Source organism: Electrona antarctica (assembly GCF_951216825.1).
Source record: "Electrona antarctica genome assembly, chromosome: 10".
NCBI classification, from domain to species: Eukaryota; Metazoa; Chordata; class Actinopteri; order Myctophiformes; family Myctophidae; genus Electrona; species Electrona antarctica.
Window position 1 is genome coordinate 14,898,127 of NC_136791.1, and position 21,660 is coordinate 14,919,786.

Here is a 21,660-nt window from a genome sequence, read left to right on the forward strand (position 1 = left end):
TCCATTGTCTCGAGTGATTTTCGTCTTTTTTCAAATCCTCAAAAATGATGAAAAACGAGATGCTATAGTATGCTGCCTGAGATGGGCTATAGCCCATGGGCTGTAAATGATGAAAAACGAGGATTTGAAAAAATACGAAAATCACTCCGAGACCATTTTCGTCACGTTTTTTCGTCACGCTTTTTCGTCTTTTTATCAAATCCTCAAAAATGATGAAAAACGGCATGCTATAGTATGCTGCCTGAGATGGGCGATAGCCCATGGGCTGTAAATGATGAAAAACGAGGATTTGAAAAAAAGACGAAAATCACTCCGAGACCATTTTCGTCACGTTTTTTCGTCACGTTTTTTCGTCACGCTTTTTCGTCTTATCAAATCCTCAAAAATGATGAAAAACGGCATGCTATAGTATGCTGCCTGAGATGGGCTATAGCCCATGGGCTGTAAATGATGAAAAACGAGGATTGGAAAAAAAGACGAAAATCACTCCGAGACCATGGGCTATAGTCCATTGTCTCGAGTGATTTTCGTCTTTTTTCAAATCCTCAAAAATGATGAAAAACGAGATGCTATAGTATGCTTCCTGAGATGGGCTATAGCCCATGGGCTGTAAATGATGAAAAACGAGGATTTGAAAAAAAGACGAAAATCACTCCGAGACCATGGGCTATAGTCCATTGTCTCGAGTGATTTTCGTCTTTTTTCAAATCCTCAAAAATGATGAAAAACGAGATGCTATAGTATGCTGCCTGAGATGGGCTATAGCCCATGGGCTGTAAATGATGAAAAACGAGGATTTGAAAAAAAGACGAAAATCACTCCGAGACCATTTTCGTCACGTTTTTTCGTCACGCTTTTTCGTCACGCTTTTTCGTCTTTTTATCAAATCCTCAAAAATGATGAAAAACGGCATGCTATAGTATGCTGCCTGAGATGGGCTATAGCCCATGGGCTGTAAATGATGAAAAACGAGGATTTGAAAAAAAGACGAAAATCACTCCGAGACCATGGGCTATAGTCCATTGTCTCGAGTGATTTTCGTCTTTTTTTCAAATCCTCAAAAATGATGAAAAACGGCATGCTATAGTATGCTGCCTGAGATGGGCTATAGCCTATGGGCTGTAAATGATGAAAAACGAGGATTTGAAAAAAAGACGAAAATCACTCCGAGACCATGGGCTATAGTCCATTGTCTCGAGTGATTTTTGTCTTTTTTTCAAATCCTCAAAAATTATGAAAAACGGCATGCTATAGTATGCTGCCTGAGATGGGCTATAGCCCATGGGCTGTAAATGATGAAAAACGAGGATTTGAAAAAAAGACGAAAATCACTCCGAGACCATGGGCTATAGTCCATTGTCTCGAGTGATTTTCGTCTTTTTTCAAATCCTCAAAAATGATGAAAAACGAGATGCTATAGTATGCTGCCTGAGATGGGCTATAGCCCATGGGCTGTAAATGATGAAAAACGAGGATTTGAAAAAAAGACGAAAATCACTCCGAGACCATTTTCGTCACGTTTTTTCGTCACGCTTTTTCGTCTTTTTATCAAATCCTAAAAAATGATGAAAAACGGCATGCTATAGTATGCTGCCTGAGATGGGCTATAGCCCATGGGCTGTAAATGATGAAAAACGAGGATTTGAAAAAAAGACGAAAATCACTCCGAGACCATGGGCTATAGTCCATTGTCTCGAGTGATTTTCGTCTTTTTTCAAATCCTCAAAAATGATGAAAAACGGCATGCTATAGTATGCTGCCTGAGATGGGCTATAGCCCATGGTCAAAAATGATGAAAAACAAGGATTTGAAAAAAAGACGAAAATCACTCCGAGACCATGGGCTATAGTCCATTGTCTCGAGTGATTTTCGTCTTTTTTTCAAATCCTCAAAAATGATGAAAAACGGCATGCTATAGTATGCTGCCTGAGATGGGCTATAGCCCATGGGCTGTAAATGATGAAAAACGAGGATTTGAAAAAAAGACGAAAATCACTCCGAGACCATGGGCTATAGTCCATTGTCTTGAGTGATTTTCGTCTTTTTTCAAATCCTCAAAAATGATGAAAAACGGCATGCTATAGTATGCTGCCTGAGATGGGCTATAGCCCATGGGCTGTAAATGATGAAAAACGAGGATTTGAAAAAAAGACGAAAATCACTCCGAGACCATGGGCTATAGTCCATTGTCTCGAGTGATTTTCGTCTTTTTTCAAATCCTCAAAAATGATGAAAAACGAGATGCTATAGTATGCCGTCTGAGATGGGCTATAGCCCATGGTCAAAAATGATGAAAAACGAGGATTTGAAAAAAAGATGAAAATCACTCCGAGACCATTTTCATCACGTTTTTTCGTCACGTTTTTTCGTCACGCTTTTTCGTCTTATTATCAAATCCTCAAAAATTATGAAAAACGGCATGCTATAGTATGCTGCCTGAGATGGGCTATAGCCCATGGGCTGTAAATGATGAAAAACGAGGATTTGAAAAAAAGACGAAAATCACTCCGAGACCATGGGCTATAGTCCATTGTCTCGAGTGATTTTCGTCTTTTTTTCAAATCCTCAAAAATTATGAAAAACGGCATGCTATAGTATGCTGCCTGAGATGGGCTATAGCCCATGGGCTGTAAATGATGAAAAACGAGGATTTGAAAAAAAGACGAAAATCACTCCGAGACCATGGGCTATAGTCCATTGTCTCGAGTGATTTTCGTCTTTTTTCAAATCCTCAAAAATGATGAAAAACGAGATGCTATAGTATGCTGCCTGAGATGGGCTATAGCCCATGGGCTGTAAATGATGAAAAACGAGGATTTGAAAAAATACGAAAATCACTCCGAGACCATTTTCGTCACGTTTTTTCGTCACGCTTTTTCGTCTTTTTATCAAATCCTCAAAAATGATGAAAAACGGCATGCTATAGTATGCTGCCTGAGATGGGCGATAGCCCATGGGCTGTAAATGATGAAAAACGAGGATTTGAAAAAAAGACGAAAATCACTCCGAGACCATTTTCGTCACGTTTTTTCGTCACGTTTTTTCGTCACGCTTTTTCGTCTTATCAAATCCTCAAAAATGATGAAAAACGGCATGCTATAGTATGCTGCCTGAGATGGGCTATAGCCCATGGGCTGTAAATGATGAAAAACGAGGATTGGAAAAAAAGACGAAAATCACTCCGAGACCATGGGCTATAGTCCATTGTCTCGAGTGATTTTCGTCTTTTTTTCAAATCCTCAAAAATGATGAAAAACGGCATGCAATAGTATGCTGCCTGAGATGGGCTATAGCCCATGGGCTGTAAATGATGAAAAACGAGGATTTGAAAAAAAGACGAAAATAGCTCCGAGACCATGGGCTATAGTCCATTGTCTCGAGTGATTTTCGTCTTTTTTTCAAATCCTCAAAAATGATGAAAAACGGCATGCTATAGTATGCTGCCTGAGATGGGCTATAGCCCATGGGCTGTAAATGATGAAAAACGAGGATTTGAAAAAAAGACGAAAATCACTCCGAGACCATGGGCTATAGTCCATTGTCTCGAGTGATTTTCGTCTTTTTTTCAAATCCTCAAAAATGATGAAAAACGGCATGCTATAGTATGCTGCCTGAGATGGGCTATAGCCTATGGGCTGTAAATGATGAAAAACGAGGATTTGAAAAAAAGACGAAAATCACTCCGAGACCATGGGCTATAGTCCATTGTCTCGAGTGATTTTTGTCTTTTTTTCAAATCCTCAAAAATTATGAAAAACGGCATGCTATAGTATGCTGCCTGAGATGGGCTATAGCCCATGGGCTGTAAATGATGAAAAACGAGGATTTGAAAAAAAGACGAAAATCACTCCGAGACCATGGGCTATAGTCCATTGTCTCGAGTGATTTTCGTCTTTTTTCAAATCCTCAAAAATGATGAAAAACGAGATGCTATAGTATGCTGCCTGAGATGGGCTATAGCCCATGGGCTGTAAATGATGAAAAACGAGGATTTGAAAAAAAGACGAAAATCACTCCGAGACCATTTTCGTCACGTTTTTTCGTCACGCTTTTTCGTCTTTTTATCAAATCCTAAAAAATGATGAAAAACGGCATGCTATAGTATGCTGCCTGAGATGGGCTATAGCCCATGGGCTGTAAATGATGAAAAACGAGGATTTGAAAAAAAGACGAAAATCACTCCGAGACCATGGGCTATAGTCCATTGTCTCGAGTGATTTTCGTCTTTTTTCAAATCCTCAAAAATGATGAAAAACGGCATGCTATAGTATGCTGCCTGAGATAGGCTATAGCCCATGGTCAAAAATGATGAAAAACAAGGATTTGAAAAAAAGACGAAAATCACTCCGAGACCATGGGCTATAGTCCATTGTCTCGAGTGATTTTCGTCTTTTTTTCAAATCCTCAAAAATGATGAAAAACGGCATGCTATAGTATGCTGCCTGAGATGGGCTATAGCCCATGGGCTGTAAATGATGAAAAACGAGGATTTGAAAAAAAGACGAAAATCACTCCGAGACCATGGGCTATAGTCCATTGTCTTGAGTGATTTTCGTCTTTTTTCAAATCCTCAAAAATGATGAAAAACGGCATGCTATAGTATGCTGCCTGAGATGGGCTATAGCCCATGGGCTGTAAATGATGAAAAACGAGGATTTGAAAAAAAGACGAAAATCACTCCGAGACCATGGGCTATAGTCCATTGTCTCGAGTGATTTTCGTCTTTTTTCAAATCCTCAAAAATGATGAAAAACGAGATGCTATAGTATGCCGTCTGAGATGGGCTATAGCCCATGGTCAAAAATGATGAAAAACGAGGATTTGAAAAAAAGATGAAAATCACTCCGAGACCATTTTCATCACGTTTTTTCGTCACGTTTTTTCGTCACGCTTTTTCGTCTTATTATCAAATCCTCAAAAATGATGAAAAACGGCATGCTATAGTATGCTGCCTGAGATGGGCTATAGCCCATGGGCTGTAAATGATGAAAAACGAGGATTTGAAAAAAAGACGAAAATCACTCCGAGACCATGGGCTATAGTCCATTGTCTCGAGTGATTTTCGTCTATTTTTCAAATCCTCAAAAATGATGAAAAACGGCATGCAATAGTATGCTGCCTGAGATGGGCTATAGCCCATGGGCTGTAAATGATGAAAAACGAGGATTTGAAAAAAAGACGAAAATAGCTCCGAGACCATGGGCTATAGTCCATTGTCTCGAGTGATTTTCGTCTTTTTTTCAAATCCTCAAAAATGATGAAAAACGGCATGCTATAGTATGCTGCCTGAGATGGGCTATAGCCCATGGGCTGTAAATGATGAAAAACGAGGATTTGAAAAAAAGACGAAAATCACTCCGAGACCATGGGCTATAGTCCATTGTCTAGAGTGATTTTCGTCTTTTTTCAAAACCTCAAAAATGATGAAAAACGGCATGCTATAGTATGCCGTCTGAGATGGGCTATAGCCCATGGTCAGAAATGATGAAAAAAGAGGATTTGAAAAAAAGACGAAAATCACTCCGAGACCATGGGCTATAGTCCATTGTCTCGAGTGATTTTCGTCTTTTTTTCAAATCCTCAAAAATGATGAAAAACGGCATGCTATAGTATGCTGCCTGAGATGGGCTATAGCCCATGGGCTGTAAATGATGAAAAACGAGGATTTGAAAAAAAGACGAAAATCACTCCGAGACCATGGGCTATAGTCCATTGTCTCGAGTGATTTTCGTCTTTTTTCAAATCCTCAAAAATGATGAAAAACGAGATGCTATAGTATGCTGCCTGAGATGGGCTATAGCCCATGGGCTGTAAATGATGAAAAACGAGGATTTGAAAAAAAGACGAAAATCACTCAGACCATTTTCGTCACGTTTTTTCGTCACGCTTTTTCGTCTTTTTATCAAATCCTCAAAAATTATGAAAAACGGCATGCTATAGTATGCTGCCTGAGATGGGCTATAGCCCATGGGCTGTAAATGATGAAAAACGAGGATTTGAAAAAAAGACGAAAATCACTCCGAGACCATTTTCGTCACGTTTTTTCGTCACGCTTTTTCGTCACGCTTTTTATCAAATCCTCAAAAATTATGAAAAACGGCATGATATAGTATGCTGCCTGAGATGGGCTATAGCCCATGGGCTGTAAATGATGAAAAACGAGGATTTGAAAAAAAGACGAAAATCACTCCGAGACCATGGGCTATAGTCCATTGTCTCGAGTGATTTTCGTCTTTTTTTCAAATCCTCAAAAATTATGAAAAACGGCATGCTATAGTATGCTGCCTGAGATGGGCTATAGCCCATGGGCTGTAAATGATGAAAAACGAGGATTTGAAAAAAAGACGAAAATCACTCCGAGACCATGGGCTATAGTCCATTGTCTCGAGTGATTTTCGTCTTTTTTTCAAATCCTCAAAAATTATGAAAAACGGCATGCTATAGTATGCTGCCTGAGATGGGCTATAGCCCATGGGCTGTAAATGATGAAAAACGAGGATTTGAAAAAAAGACGAAAATCACTCCGAGACCATGGGCTATAGTCCATTGTCTCGAGTGATTTTCGTCTTTTTTCAAATCCTCAAAAATGATGAAAAACGAGATGCTATAGTATGCTGCCTGAGATGGGCTATAGCCCATGGGCTGTAAATGATGAAAAACGAGGATTTGAAAAAATACGAAAATCACTCCGAGACCATTTTCGTCACGTTTTTTCGTCACGCTTTTTCGTCTTTTTATCAAATCCTCAAAAATGATGAAAAACGGCATGCTATAGTATGCTGCCTGAGATGGGCGATAGCCCATGGGCTGTAAATGATGAAAAACGAGGATTTGAAAAAAAGACGAAAATCACTCCGAGACCATTTTCGTCACGTTTTTTCGTCACGTTTTTTCGTCACGCTTTTTCGTCTTATCAAATCCTCAAAAATGATGAAAAACGGCATGCTATAGTATGCTGCCTGAGATGGGCTATAGCCCATGGGCTGTAAATGATGAAAAACGAGGATTGGAAAAAAAGACGAAAATCACTCCGAGACCATGGGCTATAGTCCATTGTCTCGAGTGATTTTCGTCTTTTTTTCAAATCCTCAAAAATGATGAAAAACGGCATGCAATAGTATGCTGCCTGAGATGGGCTATAGCCCATGGGCTGTAAATGATGAAAAACGAGGATTTGAAAAAAAGACGAAAATAGCTCCGAGACCATGGGCTATAGTCCATTGTCTCGAGTGATTTTCGTCTTTTTTTCAAATCCTCAAAAATGATGAAAAACGGCATGCTATAGTATGCTGCCTGAGATGGGCTATAGCCCATGGGCTGTAAATGATGAAAAACGAGGATTTGAAAAAAAGACGAAAATCACTCCGAGACCATGGGCTATAGTCCATTGTCTCGAGTGATTTTCGTCTTTTTTCAAATCCTCAAAAATGATGAAAAACGGCATGCTATAGTATGCCGTCTGAGATGGGCTATAGCCCATGGTCAAAAATTATGAAAAACGAGGATTTGAAAAAAAGATGAAAATCACTCCGAGACCATGGGCTATAGTCCATTGTCTCGAGTGACTTTCGTCTTTTTTTCAAATCCTTAAAAATGATGAAAAACGGCATGATATAGTATGCTGCCTGAGATGGGCTATAGCCCATGGGCTGTAAATGATGAAAAACGAGGATTTGAAAAAAAGACGAAAATCACTCCGAGACCATTTTCGTCACGCTTTTTCGTCACGCTTTTTCGTCACGCTTTTTCGTCTTTTTATCAAATCCTCAAAAATGATGAAAAACGGCATGCTATAGTATGCTGCCTGAGATGGGCTATAGCCCATGGGCTGTAAATGATGAAAAACGAGGATTTGAAAAAAAGACGAAAATCACTCCGAGACCATGGGCTATAGTCCATTGTCTAGAGTGTTTTTCGTCTTTTTTCAAAACCTCAAAAATGATGAAAAACGGCATGCTATAGTATGCCGTCTGAGATGGGCTATAGCCCATGGTCAGAAATGATGAAAAAAGAGGATTTGAAAAAAAAGACGAAAATCACTCCGAGACCATGGGCTATAGTCCATTGTCTCGAGTGATTTTCGTCTTTTTTTCAAATCCTCAAAAATGATGAAAAACGGCATGCTATAGTATGCTGCCTGAGATGGGCTATAGCCCATGGGCTGTAAATGATGAAAAACGAGGATTTGAAAAAAAGACGAAAATCACTCCGAGACCATGGGCTATAGTCCATTGTCTCGAGTGATTTTCGTCTTTTTTCAAATCCTCAAAAATGATGAAAAACGAGATGCTATAGTATGCTGCCTGAGATGGGCTATAGCCCATGGGCTGTAAATGATGAAAAACGAGGATTTGAAAAAAAGACGAAAATCACTCAGACCATTTTCGTCACGTTTTTTCGTCACGTTTTTTCGTCACGCTTTTTCGTCTTTTTATCAAATCCTCAAAAATGATGAAAAACGGCATGCTATAGTATGCTGCCTGAGATGGGCTATAGCCCATGGGCTGTAAATGATGAAAAACAAGGATTTGAAAAAAAGACGAAAATCACTCCGAGACCATTTTCGTCACGTTTTTTCGTCACGCTTTTTCGTCACGCTTTTTATCAAATCCTCAAAAATGATGAAAAACGGCATGATATAGTATGCTGCCTGAGATGGGCTATAGCCCATGGGCTGTAAATGATGAAAAACGAGGATTTGAAAAAAAGACGAAAATCACTCCGAGACCATGGGCTATAGTCCATTGTCTCGAGTGATTTTCGTCTTTTTTTCAAATCCTCAAAAATGATGAAAAACGGCATGCTATAGTATGCTGCCTGAGATGGGCTATAGCCTATGGGCTGTAAATGATGAAAAACGAGGATTTGAAAAAAAGACGAAAATCACTCCGAGACCATGGGCTATAGTCCATTGTCTCGAGTGATTTTCGTCTTTTTTTCAAATCCTCAAAAATTATGAAAAACGGCATGCTATAGTATGCTGCCTGAGATGGGCTATAGCCCATGGGCTGTAAATGATGAAAAACGAGGATTTGAAAAAAAGACGAAAATCACTCCGAGACCATGGGCTATAGTCCATTGTCTCGAGTGATTTTCGTCTTTTTTTCAAATCCTCAAAAATGATGAAAAACGGCATGCTATAGTATGCTGCCTGAGATGGGCTATAGCCCATGGGCTGTAAATGATGAAAAACGAGGATTTGAAAAAAAGACGAAAATCACTCCGAGACCATGGGCTATAGTCCATTGTCTCGAGTGATTTTCGTCTTTTTTTCAAATCCTCAAAAATGATGAAAAACGGCATGCTATAGTATGCTGCCTGAGATGGGCTATAGCCTATGGGCTGTAAATGATGAAAAACGAGGATTTGAAAAAAAGACGAAAATCACTCCGAGACCATGGGCTATAGTCCATTGTCTTGAGTGATTTTCGTCTTTTTTTCAAATCCTCAAAAATTATGAAAAACGGCATGCTATAGTATGCTGCCTGAGATGGGCTATAGCCCATGGGCTGTAAATGATGAAAAACGAGGATTTGAAAAAAAGACGAAAATCACTCCGAGACCATGGGCTATAGTCCATTGTCTCGAGTGATTTTCGTCTTTTTTCAAATCCTCAAAAATGATGAAAAACGGCATGCTATAGTATGCTGCCTGAGATGGGCTATAGCCCATGGTCAAAAATGATGAAAAACAAGGATTTGAAAAAAAGACGAAAATCACTCCGAGACCATGGGCTATAGTCCATTGTCTCGAGTGATTTTCGTCTTTTTTTCAAATCCTCAAAAATGATGAAAAACGGCATGCTATAGTATGCTGCCTGAGATGGGCTATAGCCTATGGGCTGTAAATGATGAAAAACGAGGATTTGAAAAAAAGACGAAAATCACTCCGAGACCATGGGCTATAGTCCATTGTCTCGAGTGATTTTCGTCTTTTTTTCAAATCCTCAAAAATTATGAAAAACGGCATGCTATAGTATGCTGCCTGAGATGGGCTATAGCCCATGGGCTGTAAATGATGAAAAACGAGGATTTGAAAAAAAGACGAAAATCACTCCGAGACCATGGGCTATAGTCCATTGTCTCGAGTGATTTTCGTCTTTTTTTCAAATCCTCAAAAATGATGAAAAACGGCATGCTATAGTATGCTGCCTGAGATGGGCTATAGCCCATGGGCTGTAAATGATGAAAAACGAGGATTTGAAAAAAAGACGAAAATCACTCCGAGACCATGGGCTATAGTCCATTGTCTTGAGTGATTTTCCTCTTTTTTTCAAATCCTCAAAAATTATGAAAAACGGCATGCTATAGTATGCTGCCTGAGATGGGCTATAGCCCATGGGCTGTAAATGATGAAAAACGAGGATTTGAAAAAAAGACGAAAATCACTCCGAGACCATGGGCTATAGTCCATTGTCTCGAGTGATTTTCGTCTTTTTTCAAATCCTCAAAAATGATGAAAAACGGCATGCTATAGTATGCTGCCTGAGATGGGCTATAGCCCATGGTCAAAAATGATGAAAAACAAGGATTTGAAAAAAAGACGAAAATCACTCCGAGACCATGGGCTATAGTCCATTGTCTCGAGTGATTTTCGTCTTTTTTTCAAATCCTCAAAAATGATGAAAAACGGCATGCTATAGTATGCTGCCTGAGATGGGCTATAGCCCATGGGCTGTAAATGATGAAAAACGAGGATTTGAAAAAAAGACGAAAATCACTCCGAGACCATGGGCTATAGTCCATTGTCTTGAGTGATTTTCGTCTTTTTTCAAATCCTCAAAAATGATGAAAAACGGCATGCTATAGTATGCTGCCTGAGATGGGCTATAGCCCATGGGCTGTAAATGATGAAAAACGAGGATTTGAAAAAAAGACGAAAATCACTCCGAGACCATGGGCTATAGTCCATTGTCTCGAGTGATTTTCGTCTTTTTTCAAATCCTCAAAAATGATGAAAAACGAGATGCTATAGTATGCCGTCTGAGATGGGCTATAGCCCATGGTCAAAAATGATGAAAAACGAGGATTTGAAAAAAAGATGAAAATCACTCCGAGACCATGGGCTATAGTCCATTGTCTCGAGTGACTTTCGTCTTTTTTTCAAATCCTCAAAAATGATGAAAAACGGCATGCTATAGTATGCTGCCTGAGATGGGCGATAGCCCATGGGCTGTAAATGATGAAAAACGAGGATTTGAAAAAAAGACGAAAATCACTCCGAGACCATTTTCGTCACGTTTTTTCGTCACGTTTTTTCGTCACGCTTTTTCGTCTTATTATCAAATCCTCAAAAATGATGAAAAACGGCATGCTATAGTATGCAACCTGAGATGGGCTATAGCCCATGGGCTGTAAATGATGAAAAACGAGGATTTGAAAAAAAGACGAAAATTGCTCCGAGACCATGGGCTATAGTCCATTGTCTCGAGTGATTTTCGTCTTTTTTTCAAATCCTCAAAAATGATGAAAAACGGCATGCTATAGTATGCTGCCTGAGATGGGCTATAGCCCATGGGCTGTAAATGATGAAAAACGAGGATTTGAAAAAAAGACGACAATTGCTCCGAGACCATGGGCTATAGTCCATTGTCTCGAGTGATTTTCGTCTTTTTTTCAAATCCTCAAAAATGATGAAAAACGGCATGCTATAGTATGCTGCCTGAGATGGGCTATAGCCCATGGGCTGTAAATGATGAAAAACGAGGATTTGAAAAAAAGACGAAAATCACTCCGAGACCATGGGCTATAGTCCATTGTCTCGAGTGATTTTCGTCTTTTTTCAAATCCTCAAAAATGATGAAAAACGGCATGCTATAGTATGCCGTCTGAGATGGGCTATAGCCCATGGTCAAAAATTATGAAAAACGAGGATTTGAAAAAAAGATGAAAATCACTCCGAGACCATGGGCTATAGTCCATTGTCTCGAGTGACTTTCGTCTTTTTTTCAAATCCTTAAAAATGATGAAAAACGGCATGCTATAGTATGCTGCCTGAGATGGGCTTTAGCCCATGGGCTGTAAATGATGAAAAACGAGGATTTAAAAAAAATACGAAAATCACTCCGAGACCATGGGCTATAGTCCATTGTCTCGAGTGATTTTCGTCTTTTTTCAAATCCTCAAAAATGATGAAAAACGAGATGCTATAGTATGCTGCCTGAGATGGGCTATAGCCCATGGGCTGTAAATGATGAAAAACGAGGATTTGAAAAAAAGACGAAAATCACTCCGAGACCATTTTCGTCACGTTTTTTCGTCACGCTTTTTCGTCTTTTTATCAAATCCTCAAAAATGATGAAAAACGGCATGCTATAGTATGCTGCCTGAGATGGGCTATAGCCCATGGGCTGTAAATGATGAAAAACGAGGATTTGAAAAAAAGACGAAAATCACTCCGAGACCATGGGCTATAGTCCATTGTCTCGAGTGATTTTCGTCTTTTTTCAAATCCTCGAAAATGATGAAAAACGAGATGCTATAGTATGCTGCCTGAGATGGGCTATAGCCCATGGGCTGTAAATGATGAAAAACGAGGATTTGAAAAAAAGACGAAAATCACTCCGAGACCATTTTCGTCACGTTTTTTCGTCACGCTTTTTCGTCTTTTTATCAAATCCTCAAAAATGATGAAAAACGGCATGCTATAGTATGCTGCCTGAGATGGGCTATAGCCCATGGGCTGTAAATGATGAAAAACGAGGATTTGAAAAAAAGACGAAAATCACTCCGAGACCATGGGCTATAGTCCATTGTCTCGAGTGATTTTCGTCTTTTTTCAAATCCTCAAAAATGATGAAAAACGGCATGCTATAGTATGCTGACTGAGATGGGCTATAGCCCATGGTCAAAAATGATGAAAAACAAGGATTTGAAAAAAAGACGAAAATCACTCCGAGACCATGGGCTATAGTCCATTGTCTCGAGTGATTTTCGTCTTTTTTTCAAATCCTCAAAAATGATGAAAAACGGCATGCTATAGTATGCTGCCTGAGATGGGCTATAGCCCATGGGCTGTAAATGATGAAAAACGAGGATTTGAAAAAAAGACGAAAATCACTCCGAGACCATGGGCTATAGTCCATTGTCTTGAGTGATTTTCGTCTTTTTTCAAATCCTCAAAAATGATGAAAAACGGCATGCTATAGTATGCTGCCTGAGATGGGCTATAGCCTATGGGCTGTAAATGATGAAAAACGAGGATTTGAAAAAAAGACGAAAATCACTCCGAGACCATGGGCTATAGTCCATTGTCTCGAGTGATTTTCGTCTTTTTTTCAAATCCTCAAAAATGATGAAAAACGGCATGCTATAGTATGCTGCCTGAGATGGGCTATAGCCCATGGGCTGTAAATGATGAAAAACGAGGATTTGAAAAAAAGACGAAAATCACTCCGAGACCATGGGCTATAGTCCATTGTCTCGAGTGATTTTCGTCTTTTTTCAAATCCTCAAAAATGATGAAAAACGAGATGCTATAGTATGCTGCCTGAGATGGGCTATAGCCCATGGGCTGTAAATGATGAAAAACGAGGATTTGAAAAAAAGACGAAAATCACTCCGAGACCATTTTCGTCACGTTTTTTCGTCACGCTTTTTCGTCTTTTTATCAAATCCTCAAAAATGATGAAAAACGGCATGCTATAGTATGCTGCCTGAGATGGGCTATAGCCCATGGGCTGTAAATGATGAAAAACGAGGATTTGAAAAAAAGACGAAAATCACTCCGAGACCATGGGCTATAGTCCATTGTCTCGAGTGATTTTCGTCTTTTTTTCAAATCCTCAAAAATGATGAAAAACGGCATGCTATAGTATGCTGCCTGAGATGGGCTATAGCCCATGGGCTGTAAATGATGAAAAACGAGGATTTGAAAAAAAGACGAAAATCACTCCGAGACCATGGGCTATAGTCCATTGTCTTGAGTGATTTTCGTCTTTTTTCAAATCCTCAAAAATGATGAAAAACGGCATGCTATAGTATGCTGCCTGAGATGGGCTATAGCCCATGGGCTGTAAATGATGAAAAACGAGGATTTGAAAAAAAGACGAAAATCACTCCGAGACCATGGGCTATAGTCCATTGACTCGAGTGATTTTCGTCTTTTTTCAAATCCTCAAAAATGATGAAAAACGAGATGCTATAGTATGCCGTCTGAGATGGGCTATAGCCCATGGTCAAAAATGATGAAAAACGAGGATTTGAAAAAAAGATGAAAATCACTCCGAGACCATGGGCTATAGTCCATTGTCTCGAGTGACTTTCGTCTTTTTTTCAAATCCTCAAAAATGATGAAAAACGGCATGCTATAGTATGCTGCCTGAGATGGGCGATAGCCCATGGGCTGTAAATGATGAAAAACGAGGATTTGAAAAAAAGACGAAAATCACTCCGAGACCATTTTCGTCACGTTTTTTCGTCACGTTTTTTCGTCACGCTTTTTCATCTTATTATCAAATCCTCAAAAATGATGAAAAACGGCATGCTATAGTATGCTGCCTGAGATGGGCTATAGCCCATGGGCTGTAAATGATGAAAAACGAGGATTTGAAAAAAAGACGAAAATCACTCCGAGACCATGGGCTATAGTCCATTGTCTCGAGTGATTTTCGTCTTTTTTTCAAATCCTCAAAAATGATGAAAAACGGCATGCAATAGTATGCTGCCTGAGATGGGCTATAGCCCATGGGCTGTAAATGATGAAAAACGAGGATTTGAAAAAAAGACGAAAATAGCTCCGAGACCATGGGCTATAGTCCATTGTCTCGAGTGATTTTCGTCTTTTTTTCAAATCCTCAAAAATGATGAAAAACGGCATGCTATAGTATGCTGCCTGAGATGGGCTATAGCCCATGGGCTGTAAATGATGAAAAACGAGGATTTGAAAAAAAGACGAAAATCACTCCGAGACCATGGGCTATAGTCCATTGTCTCGAGTGATTTTCGTCTTTTTTCAAATCCTCAAAAATGATGAAAAACGGCATGCTATAGTATGCCGTCTGAGATGGGCTATAGCCCATGGTCAAAAATGATGAAAAACGAGGATTTAAAAAAAATACGAAAATCACTCCGAGACCATGGGCTATAGTCCATTGTCTCGAGTGATTTTCGTCTTTTTTCAAATCCTCAAAAATGATGAAAAACGAGATGCTATAGTATGCTGCCTGAGATGGGCTATAGCCCATGGGCTGTAAATGATGAAAAACGAGGATTTGAAAAAAAGACGAAAATCACTCCGAGACCATGGGCTATAGTCCATTGTCTCGAGTGATTTTCGTCTTTTTTCAAATCCTCAAAAATGATGAAAAACGAGATGCTATAGTATGCTGCCTGAGATGGGCTATAGCCCATGGGCTGTAAATGATGAAAAACGAGGATTTGAAAAAAAGACGAAAATCACTCAGACCATTTTCGTCACGTTTTTTCGTCACGTTTTTTCGTCACGCTTTTTCGTCTTTTTATCAAATCCTCAAAAATGATGAAAAACGGCATGCTATAGTATGCTGCCTGAGATGGGCTATAGCCCATGGGCTGTAAATGATGAAAAACGAGGATTTGAAAAAAAGACGAAAATCACTCCGAGACCATGGGCTATAGTCCATTGTCTTGAGTGATTTTCGTCTTTTTTTCAAATCCTCAAAAATTATGAAAAACGGCATGCTATAGTATGCTGCCTGAGATGGGCTATAGCCAATGGGCTGTAAATGATGAAAAACGAGGATTTGAAAAAAAGACGAAAATCACTCCGAGACCATGGGCTATAGTCCATTGTCTCGAGTGATTTTCGTCTTTTTTCAAATCCTCAAAAATGATGAAAAACGAGATGCTATAGTATGCTGCCTGAGATGGGCTATAGCCCATGGGCTGTAAATGATGAAAAACGAGGATTTGAAAAAAAGACGAAAATCACTCCGAGACCATTTTCGTCACGTTTTTTCGTCACGCTTTTTCGTCTTTTTATCAAATCCTCAAAAATGATGAAAAACGGCATGCTATAGTATGCTGCCTGAGATGGGCTATAGCCCATGGGCTGTAAATGATGAAAAACGAGGATTTGAAAAAAAGACGAAAATCACTCCGAGACCATGGGCTATAGTCCATTGTCTCGAGTGATTTTCGTCTTTTTTCAAATCCTCAAAAATGATGAAAAACGGCATGCTATAGTATGCTGCCTGAGATGGGCTATAGCCCATGGTCAAAAATGATGAAAAACAAGGATTTGAAAAAAAGACGAAAATCACTCCGAGACCATGGGCTATAGTCCATTGTCTCGAGTGATTTTCGTCTTTTTTTCAAATCCTCAAAAATGATGAAAAACGGCATGCTATAGTATGCTGCCTGAGATGGGCTATAGCCCATGGGCTGTAAATGATGAAAAACGAGGATTTGAAAAAAAGACGAAAATCACTCCGAGACCATGGGCTATAGTCCATTGTCTTGAGTGATTTTCGTCTTTTTTCAAATCCTCAAAAATGATGAAAAACGGCATGCTATAGTATGCTGCCTGAGATGGGCTATAGCCTATGGGCTGTAAATGATGAAAAACGAGGATTTGAAAAAAAGACGAAAATCACTCCGAGACCATGGGCTATAGTCCATTGTCTCGAGTGATTTTCGTCTTTTTTTCAAATCCTCAAAAATTATGAAAAACGGCATGCTATAGTATGCTGCCTGAGATGGGCTATAGCCCATGGGCTGTAAATGATGAAAAACGAGGATTTGAAAAAAAGACGAAAATCACTCCGAGACCATGGGCTATAGTCCATTGTCTCGAGTGATTTTCGTCTTTTTTCAAATCCTCAAAAATGATGAAAAACGAGATGCTATAGTATGCTGCCTGAGATGGGCTATAGCCCATGGGCTGTAAATGATGAAAAACGAGGATTTGAAAAAAAGACGAAAATCACTCCGAGACCATTTTCGTCACGTTTTTTCGTCACGCTTTTTCGTCTTTTTATCAAATCCTCAAAAATGATGAAAAACGGCATGCTATAGTATGCTGCCTGAGATGGGCTATAGCCCATGGGCTGTAAATGATGAAAAACGAGGATTTGAAAAAAAGACGAAAATCACTCCGAGACCATGGGCTATAGTCCATTGTCTCGAGTGATTTTCGTCTTTTTTTCAAATCCTCAAAAATGATGAAAAACGGCATGCTATAGTATGCTGCCTGAGATGGGCTATAGCCCATGGGCTGTAAATGATGAAAAACGAGGATTTGAAAAAAAGACGAAAATCACTCCGAGACCATGGGCTATAGTCCATTGTCTTGAGTGATTTTCGTCTTTTTTCAAATCCTCAAAAATGATGAAAAACGGCATGCTATAGTATGCTGCCTGAGATGGGCTATAGCCCATGGGCTGTAAATGATGAAAAACGAGGATTTGAAAAAAAGACGAAAATCACTCCGAGACCATGGGCTATAGTCCATTGTCTCGAGTGATTTTCGTCTTTTTTCAAATCCTCAAAAATGATGAAAAACGAGATGCTATAGTATGCCGTCTGAGATGGGCTATAGCCCATGGTCAAAAATGATGAAAAACGAGGATTTGAAAAAAGGATGAAAATCACTCCGAGACCATGGGCTATAGTCCATTGTCTCGAGTGACTTTCGTCTTTTTTTCAAATCCTCAAAAATGATGAAAAACGGCATGCTATAGTATGCTGCCTGAGATGGGCTATAGCCCATGGGCTGTAAATGATGAAAAACGAGGATTTGAAAAAAAGACGAAAATCACTCCGAGACCATGGGCTATAGTCCATTGTCTCGAGTGATTTTCGTCTTTTTTTCAAATCCTCAAAAATGATGAAAAACGGCATGCAATAGTATGCTGCCTGAGATGGGCTATAGCCCATGGGCTGTAAATGATGAAAAACGAGGATTTGAAAAAAAGACGAAAATAGCTCCGAGACCATGGGCTATAGTCCATTGTCTCGAGTGATTTTCGTCTTTTTTTCAAATCCTCAAAAATGATGAAAAACGGCATGCTATAGTATGCTGCCTGAGATGGGCTATAGCCCATGGGCTGTAAATGATGAAAAACGAGGATTTGAAAAAAAGACGAAAATCACTCCGAGACCATGGGCTATAGTCCATTGTCTCGAGTGATTTTCGTCTTTTTTCAAATCCTCAAAAATGATGAAAAACGGCATGCTATAGTATGCCGTCTGAGATGGGCTATAGCCCATGGTCAAAAATGATGAAAAACGAGGATTTAAAAAAAATACGAAAATCACTCCGAGACCATGGGCTATAGTCCATTGTCTCGAGTGATTTTCGTCTTTTTTCAAATCCTCAAAAATGATGAAAAACGAGATGCTATAGTATGCTGCCTGAGATGGGCTATAGCCCATGGGCTGTAAATGATGAAAAACAAGGATTTGAAAAAAAGACGAAAATCACTCCGAGACCATGGGCTATAGTCCATTGTCTCGAGTGATTTTCGTCTTTTTTCAAATCCTCAAAAATGATGAAAAACGAGATGCTATAGTATGCTGCCTGAGATGGGCTATAGCCCATGGGCTGTAAATGATGAAAAACGAGGATTTGAAAAAAAGACGAAAATCACTCAGACCATTTTCGTCACGTTTTTTCGTCACGTTTTTTCGTCACGTTTTTTCGTCACGCTTTTTCGTCTTTTTATCAAATCCTCAAAAATGATGAAAAACGGCATGCTATAGTATGCTGCCTGAGATGGGCTATAGCCCATGGGCTGTAAATGATGAAAAACGAGGATTTGAAAAAAAGACGAAAATCACTCCGAGACCATTTTCGTCACGTTTTTTCGTCACGCTTTTTCGTCACGCTTTTTATCAAATCCTCAAAAATGATGAAATACGGCATGATATAGTATGCTGCCTGAGATGGGCTATAGCCCATGGGCTGTAAATGATGAAAAACGAGGATTTGAAAAAAAGACGAAAATCACTCCGAGACCATGGGCTATAGTCCATTGTCTCGAGTGATTTTCGTCTTTTTTTCAAATCCTCAAAAATGATGAAAAACGGCATGCTATAGTATGCTGCCTGAGATGGGCTATAGCCTATGGGCTGTAAATGATGAAAAACGAGGATTTGAAAAAAAGACGAAAATCACTCCGAGACCATGGGCTATAGTCCATTGTCTCGAGTGATTTTCGTCTTTTTTTCAAATCCTCAAAAATTATGAAAAACGGAATGCTATAGTATGCTGCCTGAGATGGGCTATAGCCCATGGGCTGTAAATGATGAAAAACGAGGATTTGAAAAAAAGACGAAAATCACTCCGAGACCATGGGCTATAGTCCATTGTCTCGAGTGATTTTCGTCTTTTTTTCAAATCCTCAAAAATGATGAAAAACGGCATGCTATAGTATGCTGCCTGAGATGGGCTATAGCCCATGGGCTGTAAATGATGAAAAACGAGGATTTGAAAAAAAGACGAAAATCACTCCGAGACCATGGGCTATAGTCCATTGTCTTGAGTGATTTTCGTCTTTTTTTCAAATCCTCAAAAATTATGAAAAACGGCATGCTATAGTATGCTGCCTGAGATGGGCTATAGCCCATGGGCTGTAAATGATGAAAAACGAGGATTTGAAAAAAAGACGAAAATCACTCCGAGACCATGGGCTATAGTCCATTGTCTCGAGTGATTTTCGTCTTTTTTCAAATCCTCAAAAATGATGAAAAACGAGATGCTATAGTATGCTGCCTGAGATGGGCTATAGCCCATGGGCTGTAAATGATGAAAAACGAGGATTTGAAAAAAAGACGAAAATCACTCCGAGACCATTTTCGTCACGTTTTTTCGTCACGCTTTTTCGTCTTTTTATCAAATCCTCAAAAATGATGAAAAACGGCATGCTATAGTATGCTGCCTGAGATGGGCTATAGCCCATGGGCTGTAAATGATGAAAAACGAGGATTTGAAAAAAAGACGAAAATCACTCCGAGACCATGGGCTATAGTCTATTGTCTCGAGTGATTTTCGTCTTTTTTCAAATCCTCAAAAATGATGAAAAACGGCATGCTATAGTATGCTGCCTGAGATGGGCTATAGCCCATGGTCAAAAATGATGAAAAACAAGGATTTGAAAAAAAGACGAAAATCACTCCGAGACCATGGGCTATAGTCCATTGTCTCGAGTGATTTTCGTCTTTTTTTCAAATCCTCAAAAATGATGAAAAACGGCATGCTATAGTATGCTGCCTGAGATGGGCTATAGCCCATGGGCTGTAAATGATGAAAAACGAGGATTTGAAAAAAAGACGAAAATCACTCCGAGACCATTTTCGTCACGTTTTTTCGTCACGTTTTTTCGTCACGCTTTTTCGTCTTATTATCAAATCCTCAAAAATGATGAAAAACGGCATGCTATAGTATGCTGCCTGAGATGGGCTATAGCCCATGGGCTGTAAATGATGAAAAACGAGGATTTGAAAAAAAGACGAAAATCACTCCGAGACCATGGGCTATAGTCCATTGTCTCGAGTGATTTTCGTCTTTTTTTCAAATCCTCAAAAATGATGAAAAACGGCATGCAATAGTATGCTGCCTGAGATGGGCTATAGCCCATGGGCTGTAAATGATGAAAAACGAGGATTTGAAAAAAAGACGAAAATAGCTCCGAGACCATGGGCTATAGTCCATTGTCTCGAGTGATTTTCGTCTTTTTTTCAAATCCTCAAAAATGATGAAAAACGGCATGCTATAGTATGCTGCCTGAGATGGGCTATAGCCCATGGGCTGTAAATGATGAAAAACGAGGATTTGAAAAAAAGACGAAAATCACTCCGAGACCATGGGCTATAGTCCATTGTCTCGAGTGATTTTCGTCTTTTTTCAAATCCTCAAAAATGATGAAAAACGGCATGCTATAGTATGCCGTCTGAGATTGGCTATAGCCCATGGTCAAAAATGATGAAAAACAAGGATTTGAAAAAAAGACGAAAATCACTCCGAGACCATGGGCTATAGTCCATTGTCTCGAGTGATTTTCGTCTTTTTTCAAATCCTCAAAAATGATGAAAAACGGCATGCTATAGTATGCTGCCTGAGATGGGCTATAGCCCATGGGCTGTAAATGATGAAAAACGAGGATTTGAAAAAAAGACGAAAATCACTCCGAGACCTTGGGCTATAGTCCATTGTCTCGAGTGATTTTCGTCTTTTTTCAAATCCTCAAAAATGATGAAAAACGGCATGCTATAGTATGCTGCCTGAGATGGGCTATAGCCCATGGTCAAAAATGATGAAAAACAAGGATTTGAAAAAAAGATGAAAATCACTCCGAGACCATGGGCTATATAGTCCATTGTCTCGAGTGATTTTCGTCTTTTTTTCAAATCCTCAAAAATGATGAAAAACGGCATGCTATAGTATGCTGCCTGAGATGGGCTATAGCCCATGGGCTGTAAATGATGAAAAACGAGGATTTGAAAAAAAGACGAAAATCACTCCGAGACCATGGGCTATAGTCCATTGTCTCGAGTGATTTTCGTCTTTTTTCAAATCCTCAAAAATGATGAAAAACGGCATGCTATAGTATGCCGTCTGAGATTGGCTATAGCCCATGGTCAAAAATGATGAAAAACAAGGATTTGAAAAAAAGATGAAAATCACTCCGAGACCATGGGCTATATAGTCCATTGTCTCGAGTGATTTTCGTCTTTTTTCAAA